The 21161-nt window shown below is 47.2% G+C and overlaps 1 protein-coding gene across 4 annotated transcripts in view; it reads left to right on the plus strand.

Moving 5' to 3' along the window:
- MTOR (mechanistic target of rapamycin kinase) overlaps nt 1–21161 on the plus strand; it is a 2476747-nt gene that overhangs the window by 963136 nt on the left and 1492450 nt on the right. The gene's annotated exons all lie outside the window — the stretch shown is intronic.

Consider the following 21161-nt stretch of genomic DNA (forward strand, 5'->3'; position numbering starts at 1 on the left):
GCCGTCCATTTGTCGACTTCCTCGATGGGCTTGCAGCGCACCTTAAGCACAGTTGAAAGTGAGTATGCTAAATTAGGTCTAGAATGAACGCCTCCAAAATGAAGGTGATGGTTTTCTCAGAAAAAAATCGCAAGGTCAAAGTCTTTAAACTTGCAGGCAAATGGCAGTATTTTAGAGCAGGTGAATTGTTATGATTACCTGGGGATCCGATTTTCAAAGGGAGGGACGGTGGGAGAACCAGGTGATCAAGGCCAACACTGTGTTAGAGAAAGCCAGTGCGGTGGTCAAGGCTTATTATGCAAGAAACGATAGGGCGGCGCTGGGACCGGCTTTGAGCCTCTACCAGGTGCAAGCCAAGACAGCAGCTATCTATGGGGCAGAGTTCTGGGGCTATGCCGATGCATCAGTCATGCATACAACAGAAAATAAATTCCTGAAATCCATCTTGTTGCTCCCCCAAAGTACTCCAACTATCACTTCGTATGGAATGCAATCTCCCGCCAATTAATGAGGAACTAGCAATTAGACCACTTTTTTATTGGGTCAGGATTTGGGGTACCCGGGAACTTGAGGAATACTGCCAGAACCTGGAGAATGTGTTATCCTTGAGGGGCTGGCAGAATATCCTTGGTTGGTGCATGTTAAACATTGGCTGGCCCACTTGGGTCTCTGTCTATTCGCAAAGTACACGCCAGATGGAGCACAATGCTAAAAATAGAGCAAAGGGTGTCTTCAAAAGACACAAGGAGTTAAGAGCCTACCTTGCTGTAAAAGAGTCCCAGGGGTTTCAAAATGATATGAATATTCTCAAACCAGCATATGCCCGGGCACTGTACATTAGGCTACGTCTGGGATCCTTGCCATTAAGCGATAAATCTACGAAGTCGGGAGAGCCTGTAAATCCGGTGTGTCAGCTGTGCGAAGATGGGGTGGAATCAGTGGCACACTTTTTATTACTTTTTGATGCACTGAAAGATTTCAGAGTATTGTATCTGATGCCCTTGTTCAGATTGCCTGGTGTTTGAACCGTTAGTGAAGCTGTCCATCTATGTAAGGATTCTGTGGATCTGACTGTGGATCATTTTGTGTCTAAATATATCCATAGAGCATGGATAAAGAGAAACAAGGTCCTGGTGTGTATCCAGTGAAGGTTTTGAATTGACCTAACCTCTATATGTAAAATTATAATCTTGAATAGGGGGGTATGGACTGGGACCACTTGTTGATTAACTGTTTTTCGTATGCCACACTTATCTATTTTTGTAAAATGTTTTTAGAACTTATGAATTGAGGATGGTTTTAAAAATGTGTATTGTTGGTATGCTTTATGAATTGTCTTTCTTTTGATGTGATGTTAACCAATATGGCGTATGCCTGATAGGTTATTTTGATTGATAAATAAATGTAGCCCTCCAAGGGGCTCACGCCCAGTTACTGCTCCTACTGTACCGGCTGCACCTGCTCCAGCTCCCTGAGACATGCCCTTGCACATCCTAACCACCCTGCACACCCTGGTGGCTCAAATTCAGCAGCGGGTACCCACTGCTCCTATACCTGGTCCAGCCAAGAGTCCTTCAAGGACTCCTCGGCATCAGCTGATGCTTCCTTATAAGGCACCAGTTAACAGGAGCCAGTTCACACGGACACCGCTGATGCTCATACAGATGAGTTGGACTACTACGTTCCTGCAGATGGGGAACCCCTGGATGTTGATGAGCCTGCCAGGGCCTCACCCACGGACAATATCAAAAGCTGACAAACTCTTTAACCTGGTGCCGGAACAAAAGGAGGGCTTCTTTTTTGAATGGCGGGAGTCTGCTAAGAAGGCCATTGTATCGCTCCCTTTGTTGGACGACATATGGTAGGATGGCATGGCAGTCATGAAGGCTCTGAATACAACCCCTGCTAAGCATGACTGGTTGGAGACGAAATACCAGGTTCCAGATTCGGCCCCCAGCTCAGGTCTCCGTCTTCACCAGACTCTGTGGTATCGGCCGCTGCCAGGAAGAGGTCCTCCAACCCCTCTTCATCATCCATGGTGCCTCCGGACCAGGAAGGCAAGAGGTTTGATACTGCAGGGAAGCACATCATTACCAAAGCAGCCTCCACCATCAATGTCACCAAGGTCCTTGCCATCCTGTCAAGGTATAACACGGAGCTGTGGCCCATCCTGGACTTCCTCCCTGATGACAAGAAGGCAGAGGCATTGGCCCTATTCCAGGAAGGAGAAGTAGCGTCCAACCACGCCTTCACAGTCACCGTCGACATAGCGGGCTCTGGTTTCCTGCAGATGGGGAATGATGTGGCTCTCCGACACCAAGGTTGGCTGAAGGCCGCGAATCTCCGTACAGTTGGGCAGACCAAGGTCATCGACATGCCGTTCGATGGGGACAACCTATTCGGAAAAGTGATCAATGACACTCTCGAGGCTGTCAAGACTGACACAGAGACGGCACCCTCTCTCTGGGGACCCTGCAGCAGCGAAGACCTTCATTTTGTTTCCCGAAGGGGAGAATCTCCAGCTCGTTAAAGGGTTACAACACCTCCTATCGTCAGCATTCCCGCTCCTCCACCCAGGAGGCTTATAGTGGTTACTCCAGGCCTATGAGAGTGGCACCCAGTGTCGTCATCGCCCCCCATCTAGGACCCAGATGCCAAAACAGTCCTGAACCGCCCCAGGACCCACGCCCCCACTTCTGCATCCCAGTGGGAGAATGACTATCTAATTTTGCGAAAGATCTCCACAGACAAATGGGTGCTGGACGTTCTTCACAGAGACACACTTTAGAATTCCAGGACAAGTGCTCCTGTGTTCCTCCTGTCATGTGACAAGAACTACACATGGCCCAACTGCTACAGGAGGTTCAAGGAAGTTCCTGCGTTTTGTCGTCCAGGGGCGGCATTACCAGTTCAAAGCCCTTCCTTTCGGCCAATAAGTCTACCCTTACCGGGACGATTGGCTCATTCAGTCCTGCGCGCTGGCAACCCAGCACACAGCGGAGACCATACAACTTCTAATTTCGCTAGGATTCTCGATCAACTATACCAAGTCCTGCATAGTGCCATCTCAGAATGCACTTTTCCAGGGCACCTGACTCCACACAGTCTCGTGTCTGGCGACTCCCTCGGAGGAGAGGGTAAAGGCTATCCTGGGAAAAGTCAAACGGCTGTCGACCGTGTCCTTTGCAACAGTCAGGTGCATCTGCTGAGGATGATGTCTTCTTGCATCCATCTGGTCCTCTTTTGCAGGCTTCACATGAGACCCCTCCAGGAATTTCTGGATGTCAGGTGGCAGCAAGTCACTGGTACATGGACAGACAAGATCGCCCTCAATCGGCATTTCGTCAAACTCTGGAATGGTGGTCAGTTAGTCTAGACCTCACTCGGGGAGCTCCTTCGCAGATCCCTCCGTACCAGGCTACAGTCACGACAAACTCCTTATTGGAGAGTTGGGGGGCCCACACAGGACATTTTCACTCCATCTGGCTCCCAGAGGAAAAGGAGTTGCACATTAACGTCCTGGAACTGCGGGCAGTCTTCTGACCCCTCCAGTCTTTCCAGCCTCCGCTCTAGGGGAAAGTGGTGCAGGTCTTCATGGACAATACCACCACCATGTTCCTAATCAGAAAACACGGCAGGACACGCTCCCCAGCTCTCTCCCTGGAAGCCCAGTCTCTGTGGCACTATGCCATTCGTTAATGCATACGCTTTGTCCCGTTTAACCTGGCAGGCATCAAGTACACCATTGAAGACTCTCAGCAGGGAGCTTCCCTCCGATTCCGCTGTTGCTACGTGTGATCAACACACTCGGCTGTTGCGACTGCAAAGTGAACCTCATTGTAGCGGCATGGCCGAGGTAGATCTGGTACTCAGACCCTCTCCATCTGTCAATGGGTCTGGCCATCCAACTGCCTCGACTTCCGGAAACTTCTACCGAGAAGGAGGATCAATGCTGCACCACGACCCGGCGTTGTTGAGCCTCACAGCATGGCTCCTGCCGCCTTAGAATTCGGACACTATTCGCTGCCTTTCGAATGCAAGAAGATCCTGGCTAAAGCCTGTCATCCCTCTATGTTGACCTGCTGCATTCACAAGTGTAAGTGCTTTACGATGTGCCAGCCGCACACTGTAGCACAGCTTGTCTCATGCCTGCTCTCGTTGGCCAGGGCTGGTCTTGCCTATGTGTCCATCAAGGTCCACCTGGCTGCCATGTCCTGGTACACAAGGCCGCCAGGCAGGCTCTCCCTGTGGTCGCACAGGCTCGTTAAAGAGTTCCTCAGGGGTCTTTTCAGAACATTCCTTCTGGGGGAAAGCTCCTGCCCTGGTGTGGGAACTGAACATAGTACCGTCTAAACTGATGGGGCCTCCATTTGAACCAATCATAGTGCCCCTCTGAGGTTTCTGTCATGGAAGACTGCCTTCCTGGTGGCAAGCCCCTCGGCCAGACAGGTCGGGAGATGTAGGCCCTCTGCTGAAAGTCTCTGTATTTGTCCTTCCACGCCACTTATGTGGTTCTGCAAACTCATCCCTCCTTCATGGCAAAGGTTCTATCGGACCTTCATCTCAACGAGCCTTTGGTTCTTTGCGAACCCGTCTTCGCCTGCTGAAAGGGCGTTGTATTCGCTGGACGTTGAGCCCTGAATTTCTATGTGGCACGCATGTACGTTTTTGACCTGTTGGACCTGGCTAAGGCTTCCATCTACAAGTGGCTCCCCGGCTGTATCATGCATCGCCATCGTCGCCAACAGACGGCTTCCATCCCGGCCGAGATCCCACTCCACCAAAGCCATTGCAGCTACGACAGTGTTTTATTCTGGTGTTCCCCTGCTCAACATCTGCAGGGCTGCTATGTGGAGGTCTACCCACACCTTCACAAGATTCTACTGTGTCTACTGGGATTCCAGGGAGAAGTCCCGGGGTGGCCAAGCAGTCCTACGCCACCTGTGTGTTTGAGGTAAGTCTGTTCCAGGGGTAAGTGTGTTACTTTTGTAAGCCTTGCCACCTCCCATGGTTGTGTACATGTACTGCTGTATAATCGTATTCATGAGCATCCGAATCCATGTAAGACCCCATGCTGGATATGGAACAAGTTACTTACCTGTAACTCTTCCAGCATGGGCCTTAAGTGGATTCAGATGCAAACCCGCCTCTTCTTGGTTTATACTGCCACTTTACATGCGCTGCCTAATTAGAAGATGGTCACCAGGGTTGGAATTTAGGAGGACGAGTGTCATTGGATGGGAGCAGTATGAACCAAAGGACACTGATGGGCTATAAAGGAGACAAGCAGTTTAAATTTAAAGCTGAACTACTTTCTTTTTTTACCAAGGATTCCTAGCCTGACAGGGATATTCATGAGCGTGTGAATCCATGCAAGACCTATGCTCGAGAACAAGGGTTACAGGTAAGTAACTTGTTCCTTCCATGTGCCAAACCAATCAAGACACAGGAAGTACCCGAGGTAGGTCATATGCAACACTCACTACCAGTTTGGAGTTCTGCCTTTTCGGGCGGACCTCCCCCCGATGGTCTTCACCAAGCTGTTAATGGTAGTGGCAGCCAGTATAGGAAAAGGGGGAATCCATCTCTTTCCCTACCTGGACGATTGGTACACAGGGGGCAGTCTCCGGATCAAGCCCTGGATCATCTAAATCGCGCCTGCCACCTCCTTCACAAGCTCGGCTTCTCTCTCAACTTAAAGAAGTATCAGTTGACACCCTCTCAAATGCGCCAATTCATCAGAGTGGTCCTGGATTCTCCCTCGGGCAAGGATTTTCCTCCTGAGGACAGTGCTCTATACTTCCAGCAGATGGTCACTAGATTCCAGAACGCACAGTACCTGCTGGCCCTTGACTTCTTACATTTGCACGTCCTCATGACATCCTTCCTCTTTCTGGTGCCAGAAGCCCGATTGAGAATGAGATCCCTCCATGGGCCCTCAGATCTCAATGGTCATAGTTCTCTGGCAGTATAACGGACTAGATTCAAGTCCTGAGCAGAGTCGCTGTGGTGGACTTGCAGGGAGAATGTAATGGCAGGAGAAACATTTTGACAACCGTGGCCAGAGGCGATCCTGTGTGGCGGGTGCATTTTTGAAACTCTGTGGCTCTCACCTGAGCGAGTTGACAGTGAACTTGTTGTGTTCCCTGGTGAAGACAAAACTTCATATAAACATGTTGGAGCTGAGGGTGATCAGACTGGTACTGATGGCCTTTTAGTCCCTCCTTACCCGGTAAGACTGTCCTGATCATGATAGACAACACAGTGGCCATGAACTACATCAACAAGAGAGGTGTTGTAGGGTTGCTCCTCCTGTGCAGAGAGGTGATGCAGCTCTGGTTCTCGGCGTTACAGAACAAGATTTCCTTTTTGGCAATGCACCTCGCTGGGAAGGAGAAGATGACAGAGAAGTCCTGAAAAGGCAAGGCTCGATCTGCCAGGAAGTCCTTCTAGAGATCTTCACCCTCTGAGGAACCACCCAAGTGGATCTGTTCACATACAGTATGAACTCAATTTTCTTTTTGTTTTTTTAATTGTGATTGGTTTGATTAAAAATAAACATTTACACATATATGTTTCCTCGTCTTTCATATTTGTTGTTCATATAGTTCTTAGTTTCATATCTAAACAAACTAATACTGATCTTCTCAAAGAAATAATGAACAACCAAAGATTTAAAACCATTTCAATCCATTAAGTTTCCTTTCTTCTTGTTGGCCCCTAGTCTGTTTCTTTCTTGTTAATTTGTTAGTTTGTCCAGTAGATTTATACCTGCGCACACAAATCCTTGTAGGAATTCGCTCCGCCAATCTTCACTCGTTCTTGTTGTGAATTGTTCTAGAAACCTGTTTAGAAATTGCGCCCTACCCACTTTCAGCACTGTACATAATAGTAGCAGATGCTTTACAGTTTCCAATTTTCCTTGGAATTGTCAGAATCTACATTGCCCGTTATTCACACCTCGATGTCCTCTAGTGTTGTAGGTATTAGAATGTTGGATATACATCTAACCTTATTTGCAGCAATCTTGCTCGATGATACTTGCTGGGAAATTTTGGCAAATATTGTGGCATTGTGTCTCTTTTCCTATGTTCATTTGCTGAATTATTTTGCATTTTGTAGGCTAGTTTTGTTGCTCTTGTGTTTATCCAAACTTGTCTCTTAAAATGCTCCTTTACTTTTTCAGGGTTCTCTTTTACCTCATCTATTGAGGAATCTAGGAGTTCTAGATGTTGTCTCAATTTGTCCTTCAAGCTATTCAAGATCACTGCACTCAATCCATTCCCTTTTGTTGAGAGAATTTTGTATCCGATCACTGGCTCGTTCAATGTGATTTTCCTCAGCAGCGCTAGTGACTTCCATTGTATTGTCAAATGCAGAGATTGTAGCCCTAACTCTGTTCTTAAGGCAGCTATCGGCAGACATCTTGGTAGCTTTAAGATTGGTTTCCAGAACCTGCTTTCTAACCTTGACCAGATCTTCCATGACAAGATGAGACCTGCTTCTCCTCCATATGTGATAATCGGTATCACTTTCTGGATGTAAAATGTCCGCAAGGGGATTAAAGAGAATTTCCCATAGCGTCCATTTAGTGTCGGACCTTGTGAGCATGGCATTTTTATTTTTTCCCATATTTCTTCAGCAATTGACAGGTTGAATTTTATTCCTAGGTATCGAATTTCGTTTATGATTTACAGTTTTTCGTGGGCCGATTTTCCACCTGAATGTTTTTACGCTCATCTTTTGGGACCCGCCAATCATCATCAATTTTCAATTTGTCAGTATTTATGACAAGATTGTTTAATTCCATGTAGGTTTGGAGTTGATCCAGTAGATGCTGTAGACCAATCGGTGTCTGGTCTACCAAGACCAGATCATCGGCGTATGATAATACCGATATCTCAGTGTTGTTCATTTTCAGAGGATAATGCTTGGCTCACTGCTTCTGGCAGGTCCGCTATAGTGTTGCTGCAAGTGGGCAGCCTTGCTTGACTCCCCTTTTAGTAACAGTCGCTGCAGTTAAAGCTCCTTTGTTGTTCAATCTGACTCGCGTAGTAGTCTTTTCATGAAGAGCTTTAATAGGTTGCACATTCTCTTCAGAGCAGTGCCACTTCTGTAGTTTTAACCATAGTTTGTTGGTTCACCCCATCAAAGGCTTGCCTTAGATCTATAAAGGCTAGATATAATTTGCCTTTTGCTCTCATGGTGTTTAGCTTCAATAATGATAGGATGAACAGGTTTAGCTCCGTCCCTGTCCCCTTTGTAAATCCCGTCTGTCTAGGATCGATTATTTGTTTTTTTTCTGTCCAAGTTGAAAGGGTGATCTGTAGGATTGACGCAAACACTTTTCCAATAACGTCGAGTAACGCTATTGGCCGGTAGTTTGATGGATGTTTCCACCAGCCCTTTTTAAAAATCGGTATTGTTATACTTGAGGTCCATGATGTTGCTATTTTCTGCGGTCCTTGATGTTTTTGAATATTGTTGCAATCAGCAATGCCCAACTTGCCAGATTCTTTTTCAGTTCCAAGTTTGTTAGTCCATCTGGACCAGCCGCTGAAGAGTTTTTGAACACTTTTATAATTTTTTCGAGTTGGTTGCCTTCTATACTCAAGTTCCAGTGGTAGTATTTCTCATACATTAGGTCTTTTAGTTCCTCGATCTTGCTGTCAAAAATGTTTGAATAGTGGTCAATCCAGTCGTTTTCCGGGACACTACTATTTAGTCAACTCTGCTGATTCAGAGTCAGGTTGTTTATGAGCACCCACATGTCTCATGTTGTTGCTTGCCTCATGGCACTCAGCATCATTTCCCCTTCCTTTTGGTCTTGTTGTTTAAACCCTGCCTGCCAGTTGTTTTTATAGTATTGCTTCTTTATTTTAATTTGTCTTGGTTGTTCTTCCTGTTCTTCTTCTCTGTTTCCAGCCCTTCATTATTTGTGCTATTTCCTGCCTTTTCTTTTTTTGTAACTGTTCTAATTTGTCACTCCTGGCTTTTGGGTTCCCTTCCATCCTTCTTTCATTGTCAAACATTCTTTTTATTGACTTTCTTCTCTGTGTGTCTTTTTTCATTACCTTCGTCCTTTTGGTCTTTCTCCTTTGCTTGTCTTGTTTCCTGTTGGATGTTTGAGTTTTTTTGGTTTAACCTTTTCTATTTTCTTTGGGTTATGTTCATTTACTTCAATCCTAACGCAGAGTAGGTCTGTGCTTCCCTTCATCATCTGTTCTTTCACCGTGCATGATTTTAAATGTCCATATATTCTACTATGGCAATGTCGTTTGATGAGATTTTCCTTAGGGATGGTATACAGTGCAGCAAGTGTATGACGTTTTTCCGATTTAGGTTGGTGTCAATTCTATCCTTGAACATGTTTTCCAAACTCAGTTTAGGTATGTGTTTTTCCAGTTCTTTCGTTGGGTGGGATCCCAAGGGCTTGTGGGATTCTTTTTGTGATCTTTCTGCTGGTCTTGTTGGATTCCAATTTGGCTGTTTTTTATGCTCTTTTATAGACCGGTTTATTTCTGCATCCTTTTCCCTCTGGTAATAGCTTTCCGTTTTTGCGCCATTGTTAGAAATGGTGTTTCATCTGTTGAGTCATCACAATCTCTTTCCTCATCCTGACTCATTCCTCGTAGGTGATTGGCTAGTATGCTTGACTTATCCGTCGGTTTATGTTGTTCACCTTGGGTCTCTTCGGTTTCCTCCATTTCATTTCATGATTCATTTATCTTGATGTAATACGATGCATCATCAATCAGGTCATGTATGGTATCATACTCTTCTAGGTCTTGATCTATCGCACTTTCCTCTACTATGGAGTCTAATTTTATTACCAGTGTCCTTGGTTTGGCATCTTTTGTTTCTTTTTCCTTTGCCTCATCTTGTTCTTTAGGCTTTTCTGATTTTTGTTGTGGTGGCGTTTGACGGTTCCGTAAGAATGCCCGAGACCCATTCACTCTCCTCTTTGTTATGTTTTTTTATGTTCTTGGGTTTCTTTCCTCTAATATTTTCTTTTAAGATGTTACTTTTGCTTCTTTGTTGTTGTACATTCTCATCTTTATCCTTGCTTTCCATCCATTGTGCTTCTTTTGCATGGAAGACCGAGTAGACTCCCTCTTTTCTCAATTCTGCATCTTCTCCAGTTTTCTTTCCTGGCCAATTTCTACTTTCAGCTTCATTTCCTTCACAAACTTTTGTTCCTAATCGCAGGTTTTCTTTTTTCCTTGTGTAATTATCCTTACTTTCAGTTATTCGTAATGATTCTCTAACTCTCAGTTCAGTGTGTCTCCTGTTCTCATTTCGTTCCATGCTGTTTCCTGGTTGAGTTGTATTTTCTTCTGATTGAGATCTATCTGATCGTTCATTTGTATCGTCTTCTTGAGTTGTTGCTGACTTTTGCAGGAGTTTTCCTTTTCTTCCCTGGTCGTTATCCCTGTCAGGGTTCATGGTGCATTCATTCTCTTTTGTTTCCTTGTTATGTACTTCGTCCATGTCCCTTTGTATCTCCCATTCTCTCTTGTCTGCAGATTTTCCCATCCATTTTATGGCATCCATTAATGCTGACATGATGGTTGTTTTTTCTCCTTGATCGCTGCTTGCGAGGTCGCACAATCTCCTCTGCCATGAGGCTGATACTTCAGCTTCTTGATTTAAGCGATTTTCAACTTTTTATGTGAAAGTCTCCAGATGTATCAGTCTACTATGTAGCATGGCAAGCATAGTTCAGTTGTTTTTTACGTTTTCGTTAATCATCTCATATAACTTAGTATGTGGTGCTAATGAAATCATCATTGCAGCCATGACGTTATGTATCTGTATCCCGGCTGCAATGGACAACTGTGTTTTATCCATGGGTTTTATATTCTGTTCCTTTTCTTCTGCTTTAAAGCTTGTTGATTTATTTTCATCCTGTGTTTCTAGAATTTCATTTCTGTCTTCCAGGACTTCTTTTCTCTGTAAATGTTTGTTTGGATTGGTTGATTCTGTTTCAGTTAAATCGTCTTTTTGACTTTTTTTTTTGTCACCAGTTTCCCTTGAGCTCTCTGCGTGTTTGTTGCAGTCAACGTGCGTCTCATTTTCTCCTCTTGCTCCCTGTTTGTTGTTAGATTCTCACCCGTATGTTCTGCACGGGTGTTTATTAGTTGCCTTCCCTCCTTTGCAACCGGGTAAACTATGTTGTTGGTTTTGTTTGAGTTTGTTTGTGTTTGTTCCAAGGAGGTCTGTTGGAGTTGGATATGGAAGTCTTTTTTGTAAGATTGTGGTCTTGGTGTCCAAGCGTCTCGAAGTTAAATTTTTTCTATGAAGTTAGAGCGTCGCTCAATTTCTCGTATTTCGTCTGCTTTTGACATTTCTTGCATGCTAGCACGTCATGCTTTCCATCTCTTACTCAACAACGGTGTTGACATTTGACTTCCTTGTAAATGGATATTTAATCCAGATAATCCCTTTGCCCTGTGTTGCACATTTAAAATGTGTTGTGTGTTGTCGTCATTATCATTATTTTCAAAAATGTCTATGTTCATTGAGTCTTCGCTGTTGTTTAGAGGTTGCATGTCGAGCTCTCTAGTCTGCATTTCAAGTATGCAATTGGGCACATCCAAATCAACGTCCATGTCTGTTGTTTCCATTTCTTCTACCGTATTGCCTTTTCCGTTTGTTTTCTTCTCCGTAGCAAATCCATGCTTACGGCCTTTTAAGCAGTCTTCTTCTATGTTGCTTTTGTTCGTTTTCTGCTCTTATTTATTCCATTTCGATAATTTGTACAACAGTCTGTACTGGCTTGACTTTGGACCATGTTGTCAGTCTGTGAGCTACGTGCTGTTTCGCTGTCAGTACAGCTCCATTTGCTGCTCGGTTTGCTAGTTAGGTCGGCGGACAATATCTGTACATAATTGTTTGTTCTTGTGCTTTCTATTTCGTTGTTGTCAAGTTTGTTTCCTTAGTCTTTGTAGTTAATTTCCTCTGCTGCGTTTGATACATTTGCATTATTCATTTTGCGGCTTCCTGGTAGGGTACACACTGAGCGCGTGTCTGTGTCAATATTGGTTCCACCTGGTACCATTTCTGTTGCCGTGTCTGAAGGCACGATCCTTTGTTCATTATTCTTTGCCGGTGAGACGTTACCCGCTACCATATTTAAAAGGGACACTGCTTCAAGAAACTTGCTGTCTGTTATATCTAGATTCGCAGTCAGCGCAATTCCTTTCAAGTGAACAGGAGTAAGCATTTCTGCTGTTCTCGCATTCAGACCCGATTGCGTCTCACTGGTCGCACTTCCATGCCTCTCATTCTTCACATCTCTCTCACTTACTTGAAGTGTTATCTGCCGGACTTGCAGAACGTGCAGTCCGGATTTTACCTTTCTCCTCGCACTCGCTGGTCGATCAGTCACTGGTATTTCCACCGGCGCCTCGGGTCCTCCCGCAAGGCAAAGATTTGCTTTTGTGTTTGACCAGCATCCTGCGTTGCGTGGAACTTCGGCGTCCATTCTCACAGTCAAGTCCGTCTCGCCCGTACTATGACTGGAGTAAGACTGGACTAAGACTGGACTCCTGCTGGACTCACGCGCTATGCACTTGGGATGGTCTTTTAAGATGGCCCTTTCTGCTTAAAAGCACAGTCAAATCCACTGCTAACGCTGGTAACACAGGTCCAAAACGGTCTGCTCACTCTCACGACTGGAGTAAGACTGGACTCGTGCACGCACCCCACTTGCAGGGACTACTGCTGTGGCTCTGCCTTCCTTTTATTTCGAGTTCCAATGAGGGTCGGTTAATGCCGTATCTTAAATCCGACTGCAGTGGCGTCGGTCCACTTTACGGGACATATTCCATTTGGAAGTGGAGTGTTTGATTAGTAAGTGAGCCTGAGACAGAGAAGGGGGGCTGATAGTGGCAGGGAGGTCCACAACACCCCCGAAAACAACTTCCAACTTCACAGCAAAGTGTGACTCGGAATGACCGGTCAAAGTTCACCAGAACATACTAAAGAATGATTGTTTGAACAGGAAGTGCCAACTTTTCTGCTCCAGGGAATATCCCCAGAAAGGAGCAATGGGGAACGTATTTGTGGTGGACTGGGACTTCCAGCTCCTTTATTCGTTTGCACCAATTCCTATCATCCCTCAAGTGATCAGGGGGTTGAAGAGGTACGGAGCAACCATGATCCTGATTGCCTCGGACTGGGCCAGGAAGATGTGATACTCGGACCTTCTGGATATGGCCATATGTCCTTCACATCGTCTTCCCTGGTGGCAGGACTTTCTCTCCCATGAGAGGGGGGGCTGGTTCTGCACCTAAGCATACACAAGCTCAACCTGCACGCTTGGCTTCTGAAAGGCTAAGGTACAGGGATTGGGACCTTCTGGAAGACCTGTTTGAGGAGGTGGTCTCGCCCAGAAGGCCAGCAACTAAGCTGCCGTTGGAAAGAGTTTTGCAGTTGGTGTAGAGCACAAGATGTGGATCCCTTTTGTATGCGCCACTTCAAGGGTGTTGTCTTTTCTACTTCATCTGGCTAGACAATGCCTTCAGGTCACCACCATCAAGGGCTACGTAGCGGCGCTATCCATTTTTAAGTGCACTCCACAGCAAAGGTTGTACTTCGCAAAGTCCCATGTCACACCAGCACAGAAGCTCCAATTCATAGGAACAGTGATGTGTACCCTGTCGGGGAAGGCTTTTGCTCTCCTCACATACTCCCGCGTTCCCCTACCAGAGAAATTGTCAGACAGAGGGTTACGCTGTTTGAGAACCCCGACAGCCTGCCAACGGCTCCCTTCTTCCACCTCTTGGCCCTCTTGGCCTCCTGCATTTTTCTGATGCCAGAGGCCAGGCTGCAGTTGCAGTCTCTACAATGACTTTTGATGGTTCCAGTACTTGGACAACATTAAGGATGTCCTCAAGCTGTCGAACTTGGTGGCCAACAACCGCTGATGATGGCCAGCAGGGAGAGGAAGATGGCAGTGGAACCCTTTTGTCCACATGGCCCCAAGCACAGGTAATTACAGATGTGTCCCTAATTGGCTTGTGCCCTCACTGCAGGGATGTGCACTCAAACGGCCTTCGGTCTCAAGTTGAGCGCTGTTGGCACATCAACAGGCTGGAGTTGCGAGCAATCTGGCTAGCCCTGATGGCTTTCGCGCCATCCTTCGGGGGAAGCATATCCTGATTCTGACAGACAACACAGTGGCCATGCCTTACCTCAACAAGCAAAGGGGTGTGTGGTCTCTGCCCCTGTTCAGTGAGAACATGTAACTATTGTTCTGGCTGCTGGAAAACAGGTTCTCAGCTTTTGCAGCCCAACTGGCAGGAACGGAGAATAGGTTGGCAGATGTTCTGAGCAGGCAGAGCATAGTCTCCCACAAGTGGAAAGTGTGTCCAGAGATTATTGCGGAAATCTTCGCCTCGTGGTGAACCCCGACGGTGGTCTGTTTGCCATAAGGGCCAACATGAAGTGTAAGCAGTTCTGCTCGAGGGAATTCCCTGTGAGGGAGGCACTGGGTGGTGGAGTGGCTCTTCAACCCCCATTACGTGTTTTCTCTGATACCTGTCATTCCATGGGTTCTCAGGAGGTTCCGGGCCACCATGATCTTGATCACCCCATACTGGGCGAGGAGAAAATTAGACTGGGATCTTCTGGAAAATATCCATCTGCCCACCTCACCGTCTTCTTCTGAGGTCAGTCGGAAGGCAGGGTGCTCCACCCGAACCAGGAGTCCCTCAATCTGCGTGCGTGGCTCATGAGAAGATAAGATATGATGACTGGTACCTCTCTGAAGAGATACTTGAGGTGTTGATGGCTGTGTGCAGACCTTCCAGTAGGTCCCTTTACGTGTGCAGGTGGAGAAGATTTGAGGCATGGTGTAGGGGTTTCAAGGTGGACCCCATATCATGCCCCAGTACCACAGTTTTGGAATTCCTTCTTTCCTTTGCCTCTTCGGGCCTTCAGATAGGCACGGTCAAAGGTTATTTGGTGGATTTATCCTTATTTTAGAGGTCACCAGACCAAGGTTCTTACTTTACAGTCCCGATGATGGCCCCATTTTTGAAATGCCTTGTAAATAGGTTTCTGCCAACACCGTTTGTGGTTCCGGCTTGGTACCTGAATTTGGTGATTACCTTCTTGATGGCTGCTCTGTTTTGAGCATATGCATTCTTTCTTCATTTATTTATTAACATTTATAAAGCGCGCATCAGCCCTGAGGCATCGTGGCGCTGTTACAGTCAAATGAACTCGTAGCTGGTTGCAGAGAAAAACTTAGTTACATGACAGTGAGCCTCATTACACGGTAGGTGGTAAACCATGGCGCTATTAGCGCCACGGTTCATGCCGGTAATTTACCGGTACCGCCTTGGAGGAAAGGGAATTACCGACCTATTCCAAGGTTGGGAAGGCAGTAATTCCTCCTTCCTCCATTGCCATTCTCCATTCCCAATTTTGCCCCATAGGGCATAATGGGAATGGGGAAGGCGCTAATTACGGTACCGCAAATTGCGGAACCGTAATTAGCACCCCGGTCCCTTTACGGGTTCGTTTTTTAACGCCTGCTAAAAGCAGGCGTTAATGTACCAACCCGCAAAGGGACCTCCCAGTGAGGCGGTAGTGGTTTACCGGTACCGGTAAACCCTTACCGCCTACCGTGTAATGAGGCCCAGTGAGTTAGGAAATGCATTCATAGGAAGGAAAGGACAGTAGCAGGCAGGGTACAGAGGTGAGGGGGGGTACGTGGTTAGTTAAACAACATGGTTTTGAGACCTTTGCGGAAAGCGGTGAGGGAGGTCTCGGCCCTGAGGACGTTGGGTAGGGCATTCCAGAGCTTGGGAGCTAGGTGAGGAAAACCGATCCCTCCTGCTTTAGCTCTTAACACAGGACGGATGTGTAGTTGGTTAGCATATTGGCTTCTCCTGGCACGAGAGGAGGGGTCTCTGGTGATGGTTTTTGATAGGTAAGATGGAGCGGGGAGGCTTAGACATTTGTGCGTTAAGGTGAGGGTCTTGAACGTGATTCTCTCCTTTATGGGGAGCCAGTGGGCGGCCCATCTAGCCTGTGTAATGTGATCTCTTTTGGGGATATTAACGGCAGCTCTGAGCGCGTTGTTTTGGACTGTTTGAAGCCTAGTTACATTTTTTGCAGAGGTCTGGACTAAGAGAGCATTGCAATAGTCTAATTTCGTTCCGATGGTGGCTCGGGCGATGGAGAGGCAGTTTTGGTTTGAGAGGAATGATTTGATGGCAGTTATTAGTTTAGAGGTGTGGGCGGAGGCAGAGGCAATGGCACTTACTTGTCGTGTCATGGACAGGGTGGAGTCTGTGGACTCCAAGGGTCTTCACCGAGGAGGAGACCGGAATAGTGGTGTTATCTATGTTGAAGTTACAATATTTTTGGCTGAGTTTAGACAGGTTTTCTTTGGGGCCTAGGAGGATGATTTCTGTCTTGTCTCCATTGAGGCATAGCCCATTGGCAGCCATCCACGTTTGAATGGTTGTGTATATTTGAAGGAGGGCTGCTGAATCCTGGTCATAGGATCCGGTGAGAGGGAGGATGACTTGCATATTGTCGACATAGTTTGTATAGGCTATGCCGAAGGAGTCCAGTTTGTCAAAGAGAGGTTTTGTAAACAGGTTATAGAGGGTGGGTGCTGTGCAGGAGCCCTGGGGGACTCCACAGTAGATGGTAGCGGGCACTGCGTTGGCCTGGTCCGAAAAGACCTTCGTGGCTCTGCCTTCCAGGAAGGAAGTTATCCAGGAGGAGGCCTGTTTGGAAAAGTTAGGTGAGGTGGGAGGTCAGGGTTTGATGATCGACCAGATCAAACGCTGCTGAGAGATCCAGTAGCAGCAGAAGGGCTGGTTTGCCGGTATCCATTTTCTTAGTTATTTGATTTTGAGTTCTAGGAGGGCAGTTTCGATGCCATGGCTTTTGCGGAAACCAGATTGTCTTTTGCATAGGATGGTGTTAGACTCTAAAAATGGTTGGATCTGAATGTGGGCTGCTTTATCTAGGATCTTGAGGAGGAAGGGCACGGTGGTGATAGGGTGGTAGTTGTTAGGGGAGGAGGGATCCAGGGATGTTTTTCTTAGACGGGGGCAGACCCAGGCTTCCTTTATGTTGGATGGGACAGTGCCTGTAGTAAAGGAGGCGTTGATGAATGCTGTGATGAGTGGGTCTAGAGATTCAGGACAGTCTTTGATCAAGTTGGGGGGGGCAGGTAGATGTCCCCTTCACAAGTGGAGGGTTTGAGGTGTTGGAGGAGATTTATGACTTCTGGTTCCGAGACATGTCTGAAGGAGAAGAGGTGGATGGGAGGTTTATGGGGGGTGGTAGTGGGCGTGGTCTGATGGGCAGGTTTAGGGAGTGCTTTACGTTGGGATTGGATTTTTCTTGGAGAAGTTTGATCTTGTTTAGCAGAGCTGCCTGTATTATGGAGCACCAGGCTTCATCTTTAATGATCTCATCTGGGCTGGCGGATGGAGTGATGAGGTCTTTGAAGATGCAGAACATTTCCTTGGATTTGGAGTTGGCGTTAGTGATACAGTGGTTGAAAGAGTTAGACTTAGCTTTGAATATGGCTTTTTTTGTATTGTGCAGATAGCTTTTTAAATTCTTCCAGTGTGGGGTCATTGGGCTCGGCCTACCATTTGGTAAGGGCTAGGCGTTTGCTGGTGTGAAGGGCTAGTAGGTCTTCAGTGAACCAGGAGTTAGTATGCATAGATTTTTTTTTCTTTTTTAGTTCTATCGGGGCTATTGCTCTGGTGAGGGTGTGCAAGTAAATGTCGGCGAGCGAGCTGGGGTCGCTTGCGAATGGGGGTTTGAGATCAGGGTTATTCAGGAGCAATCGTTTTTTGGAGCTTCTTACCATGGGTGGAGGAGCGTAGGACAGATTCAACAATTGGGCTCCTGGTTTGGAGCCTATTCTGCCCAGGAGGGTTGCTTATGAAACAGAAAATACAATTGAATAGGTCCAGAAAGAATTCTGCTCAAGTGCTCTCCTACTCCTTATCACCCTCTGCATATATAAAGAAATATCACTTTCTCATGCTCAATTATGAAAAAATCTTAGTTTTATACAAAGTTGCATGAATCAACATAAATTGAGTATTAGAGACATGACATCAAACGGTATTTAACTGGTCGTACAGGCAAAAATTTAACGACACACAAGACCAAACATTTATTTGGGCAGGACAACAATTTGTACGTGTAGGACAAACAAAGTCTGAGTCCTTAATTGTCAGAAAACTCACATGACAAAATTATGCAGAAAAACAATTAGACATTGTGACAACAAACAACATTGTAAATGACAATAGTTCTCTTTGTGGGGGACAGTGATAATACACTGTGGTTTGGAAAAATGCGTCTACACCGGGTGTTTCAGCCATCTAGGTGGGCCTGCTATGCCTCAACTTGTACACAGCCTTCTTCAGGACGGGACGCTGTACGGTAGGATGTCTGTGCTATGGGTGATTATTGCCACGGGCACTATGGCTTTTGTTTCTCTAGTATAATCATGTTCAATTCCTTATAATTATCTGTCCCGCGGTAGTAATCCTGTGCGGCTGGGAGGCTCACACACGGTGAGCCGCTTGGATGAGCAGCTTTGTCTAGGAATGCTGAGTCACTCTGGAGCGCGACGGGACCTGGCAGTGAAGCGTAGGGCAGTGCTTTGGTGGGGGGTCTGTAGGGATAGTGAATTGGATGCAGTTGTGATCAGTCCAAGGGTAGGCTGTGTTGGATACAACTGTGGTTGATCAGTTGAAGTCAGCCACCCAGTCGAGGGTACGGCCTTTACAGTGAGTTGGGGCTGTGACTTTTTGTGAGAAGCCAAGGTCTTTAAGATCTTTGGCTTGGGCTGAAGCTGCTTTATCTTTCGGGTTGTTGAGACCAAAGTTGAGGTCTCCGAGTAGGATGGATTTTGTGGATCTTTTTAGGTTGTTCCCTAGAATATGGAGGAGATGCCCTTGGAAATCAGAGGCAGTGCCCGGTGGCCTGTATATGATGTGTAAGTTTAAAGAACATTTAGGTGACAGGGACAGTTTGGCAGAGAGGTCGGAGTTACCTTCCCTGGGGTGATCGCACTGTCTAATGGAGAGAGTATCCTTGGATATAAGGGCTACCAGAGACGTTGCCAGGGGGGGCTAAGGGGAGTATAGCCCCTGGTCTTTTGGTTGTAGCCTTGGATAGAATCTCAGGAGCTACAACCAAAAGGCTAGCTAGCCCCCAGTCCCGGCAGTTCAGACATTAGCATAGCCCACGTTCTTTTCCAGACCTAGCAAAACCCCTGAGGGCTACACCTCCCCCTTTCGAGAGTTGGCGGTCTTGTCGGTGGATGGAGTAGCCCTGCGGGAGGGCAAGGGAGATGGCTGGGCCTGATGCCCCGAGGAGCCAGGATTCTGTGATGGCAAGTATGTCAAGGTCAACAGTAGTGATGAGGTTGTTTAACTCGAGGGCATGGGCGGGGAGGGAGCGGGCGTTTATGAGAGCTCATTTTAGGGCTTGGGCGGGGGCGCTTTTTGTGGGCGGCAGTGGGGGATGGTGTTAGTGGGACGGGGAGTGTGGTGGCTTGAGATGGGCTACGGTAGTGGTGAGCGGAGGTGCAGGGGGATAGTGAGCAGGAGGTATGGGTGTGGAGATTGAAGGGAGGTGACCTGTGTGCAGGTGCTAACTGGTTGAGAGGGAGCTTGGATGTGGTTTAGTTAGGTGGTGTGTGTGGGAAGTTAGTGCGAGAGCCAAGTTTGTGATTTCCAGTGGCAGTGGGTGTTGGCAAGCTGGGAAGTAGGGTGGCTTTGGTGCATGCCCTGAGTCAAGTCCTATAGGCTGGGTTTGTAGGGGAGTTGATGAGAGGGATGAATGCAAGTGAGGTGTTGATTGAGCATGCAGGCGGATGGAGCGTGTGGGAGGGAAGGTGAGTAATAAGAATGGGCATTTTGGCAAGATCTGAGTGCCAAAGGGTAGCTGTAGTAAGCGTTAGTGCAATGAAGAGGTGCCGAGTGAGATGGGAGTGGGGAGTGAGCTGGTGAGTGGGAGTGTGAGGTTGCATGAGTAGTGAGGCAGGATACATTAGTGGTATGTGAGGGGGCAAGGTGCTGAGCAGAGGGAGGACTAGGTGTGGTCCTAGGGTGATCTAAACAAGAGTTGGCAGGAAAATGGATCAGGTATAAGTCGGTAGTGGTAGTATGTGCAGAGTAGGTGGCGGGCAGTTTAGCCAGGGGGCAGTAGTCACTTAGATCCTATATGCGGCAAACAGAATGGCAACAGTGGCGGAAACAAATTTGGCAAGGGGGCTGCGGTGCAAACAAGCAATGGGCGGCAATACAGTGGCAACAACGGCAGTGGTGTGTTCTCTGGCAGCAGGCGGCATTGAAATCCGCGTATAGGGAGGTATGCACTTTGGAGCAAAGTTAGTGTCAGTATGGATGTGGGTATAACAGGGCACAGCTGGGTGTGGGCAGAGTCATGCTGAGCAGAGTCAGGTTAGAAGGTTTAGCTAGGAGAATCTTAGGATCTGGGGCTGCAGACGGGACAGCTGCTGCAGGGGCGCTTACCTAGTAATGCGCAGACTGGGTGTTTTGGCGACCCTGCGCGCTCCGGTGCGCTAACAGGGGTGCCAATAGGGTCTTAAGTGCGGGCTTTCGGGTTAGGGGCGGCTTCACCTACCGGCTTGTGGATTGGGCAGCTATTAACAGCTGCTGCCCAATCAGGAACTTCTTGGACGGTGGTTGCAGGAGGGTTAGCACTCCAGTGCTAATAGGTCGGCCATTTTCAAATGGGTTTCCGACATGGACTGCCTAGGTTTGGCGATCTCGGATGCACATGGATAGTACAAAATGGAATTTCAGCAATCTCGTGGAGAATGAACAGCTGCAGTATCAGATTTTACAATCAGCTGAGTTGATTGTAAAGATAAAGTGTACTGTGCGTACAAGTTGAAGATTCTCTCCGGTAATGATGCAAGTGCCCGCATGGGCTTACCTGCATGATTTGGGCTGCGTGGATGCCCTGGCTTCGGCCAAGCGCTCCTTGCTGTGGGGAGACTCCTTCCTGGGGGAGTCTGTGTGGATAGTGGTGGGCCTCAGTGCAGGCCTTCGGGGTAGGACCGGCTTCGCCTACCGGGTTGCGGATTGGGCAGGAACTTTGCCAGTGGTTGCAGGAGGGTTATCACTCCA

This window comes from Ambystoma mexicanum, chromosome 8 (assembly GCF_040938575.1).
Source record: "Ambystoma mexicanum isolate Mex_15411 chromosome 8, UKY_AmexF1_1, whole genome shotgun sequence".
NCBI classification, from domain to species: Eukaryota; Metazoa; Chordata; class Amphibia; order Caudata; family Ambystomatidae; genus Ambystoma; species Ambystoma mexicanum.